At 48.9% G+C, this 2,500-nt stretch overlaps 1 pseudogene; it reads left to right on the plus strand.

The window, feature by feature from the left end:
• The first annotated feature begins 676 nt into the window (after window positions 1-676).
• LOC143285584 (chymotrypsin-like serine proteinase pseudogene) lies at window positions 677-1,476 on the plus strand (annotated as a pseudogene).
• The last annotated feature ends 1,024 nt before the right edge of the window (window positions 1,477-2,500 follow it).

Genomic DNA, 2,500 nt, shown 5'->3' on the forward strand with positions numbered 1-2,500 from the left:
CACACACACACACACACACACACACACACACACACACAACCGAAACAGTGTTTTTATAACACAGGTAAACACACAATTGGTTCAAAAATACCACAAAAACAACAACAGCAACAAAATAAATTAATCTTCCAGGAGATAATCTGAAGCATCCGTAAAAAAACAAAAACAAATGGATAGATGTGTTTTTTAAAATCTCAGTGTTCTTAAAGTAATTAAAGAGCGACGCGGGTGACCTAGAAATAACACCGATTCAATCGAAAACACAAATCCTTTTCCATAATACCCCATCACACTTTCGCACAAACGGAGACCACTTGTTATGATACCACATAAGTCTGGACCCCTTTTGCTGCTTCCCACAGCTGACGACAGAATGAGAGCTGAAACATCACTACACTGATAATTGTTGTAGCACCTCATAAAGCGGGCAGTCCTCACTAAACCTGACATTTGGTCACGGTTTCTCACGTGTATGCGTTGTAGTGGTCGTGACAGCTTTATGGTCATCTCAAGGCACGCTTTGGTCCTTGACTGCAAACTGAAGTAGATGAAAGGAAGGGAGAGAAGCTGTGGTCAGCAATGGGAGACAACAGGTGTTGCAGGGAGGGACAGGGAATAAAAAGGGATAGGGAAGAGCCGTGGACAGCAGAACTCTGAACACAGGGGAACACGACGTCCTGCCCAAACACCGCCATCATGAACCTTCTCTTGCTTGCTGTCGTCGCTCTGATGGGCGTGCTGGTGCACGGCAACGACACGGGCGCACGGATCGTGAACGGAGCTGAGGCCACGTACGGCGATCACCCCTACATCTGCTCCATTCAGATGCGTTCTGGTTTCAACTACATGCACATCTGCGGCTGCGTCATCTACAACGAGAACACGGTCATCACGGCGGCCCACTGTCTGGATGGGGCCAGCGCCAATTCTCTGAGGATCCAGGCAGGACTGCACCAAATGCGTTCGGTCGATGAATACCAGGTGACCCACTCCGTCTCCAGGTTCAGAATGCATCCCGACTACAGCAGCAGCATGGGCGGCTTCCCCAACGACATCGCCGTCATGCAGCTGTCGACGCCCTTGACCTTCAACAGCCACGTCAGCAGCATCGCCATTGACGAGGACCCCAACAGCAGCTGGGAGGGGCAGCAGTGCGTGCTGAGCGGCTGGGGCAGGCTGTCTGGAAGTGGGTCCGCCGCCAGCGTTCTGATGAAGGTCTCCATGAAGAAGATCTCCAACGCCGAATGTCAGCAGCGCTGGTCCGTAGTGAGCGGAGCCACCATCAATGACGGACACATCTGTTTCTATGAAAGCCCAAAGAGCGCCTGCAGTGGTGACAGTGGCGGTCCTGTCCGCTGCGGCAACACCATCACCGGCGTGACGTCATGGGGCGTGAGCACGTGCAGCGGAGAGTTCCCCAGTGTCTACACCCGTCTCAGCTATTTCGCTACCTGGCTGAGGAACAACGCGTACTAAAAAAAAAAAAAAAAAAGAAGAATGAAAGTAAAGTAATAAAAGAAAGAAAAAAAAAGGATAACCGCGGTTAATATCGTTTCTGACTGGTGATAGCAGGACCTGACGGGATGAGCGAAACTTCTGTCTTGTCTAGTTGAAAAGCTGTCATGTGATTTTGTTTGGTCGGCCGAAAAATGTCATGTAATCAATGAATCACATGCAAAATGCACATCTAATCGTGTGGACTGTTCCGAGTTTCTTCTCTTTCCTTCATCTTTGTCCCTTTCTCACTGTCTCTTACTTTGACTGTTAGTCTGTCTCTTTTGTGTCTGTCTCTGTCTGTCTCCCTTTGCCTGTCTCTCTGTCTCTGTCTCTCTCTGTCTCTCTCTCTCTATTTCTATCTGCCTCTCTCTCTCTCTGTCCCTCTGTCTGTCTGTCTATCTATCTCAGTCTCTGTGCCTCTCTGTCTCTGTGAGTCTGACTCTCTATCTCTCTGTCTCTGTCTCTCTCTCTTTTTCTCTCTCTCTCTCTCTCTGTCTTTGTCTCTCTCTCTCTCTGAATGTGTGTGCGTACGCTTCTGTGAGTGTGCGCGTTTGTGTGTGTGTGTGTGTGTGTGTGTGTGTGTGTGTGTGTGTGTGTGTGAAATTTATATGTCTTTGCGCCTGCTCGCGCACCTGCTCGAGCACTACGCACGTAGAGAAATATTTATATAAAAAAAATTTAATTAAAAAAAACTCGCAAATCTCCCTCTTACATGAAAACGTGGCATTCAGCCTGAAATGTGGCGGCAGGTGGGCATGTTCGAAGGAGTGGGAGAGTGTCCACCAGTAGGAACGGGAGGAGGGTTAGCGGGGTGCAGGGGCGTAGGGAGGTGGGGGTGGGGGCCAGGGGGGGGAGGGGATGTACACTGGGAATCATGACAAGACTTACGAATACTTCAATACACTTCTGCATCCCCTGAAGTTTTAGATTTCTTAAACACAGCCACCAACTTCAATGATTCTGACACTGAGGAAGCTCTAATAACATTCAGTAAAGGGATTTT

The sequence above is a fragment of the Babylonia areolata genome, chromosome 9, assembly GCF_041734735.1.
Source record: "Babylonia areolata isolate BAREFJ2019XMU chromosome 9, ASM4173473v1, whole genome shotgun sequence".
In the NCBI taxonomy this organism is placed as follows: domain Eukaryota; kingdom Metazoa; phylum Mollusca; class Gastropoda; order Neogastropoda; family Buccinidae; genus Babylonia; species Babylonia areolata.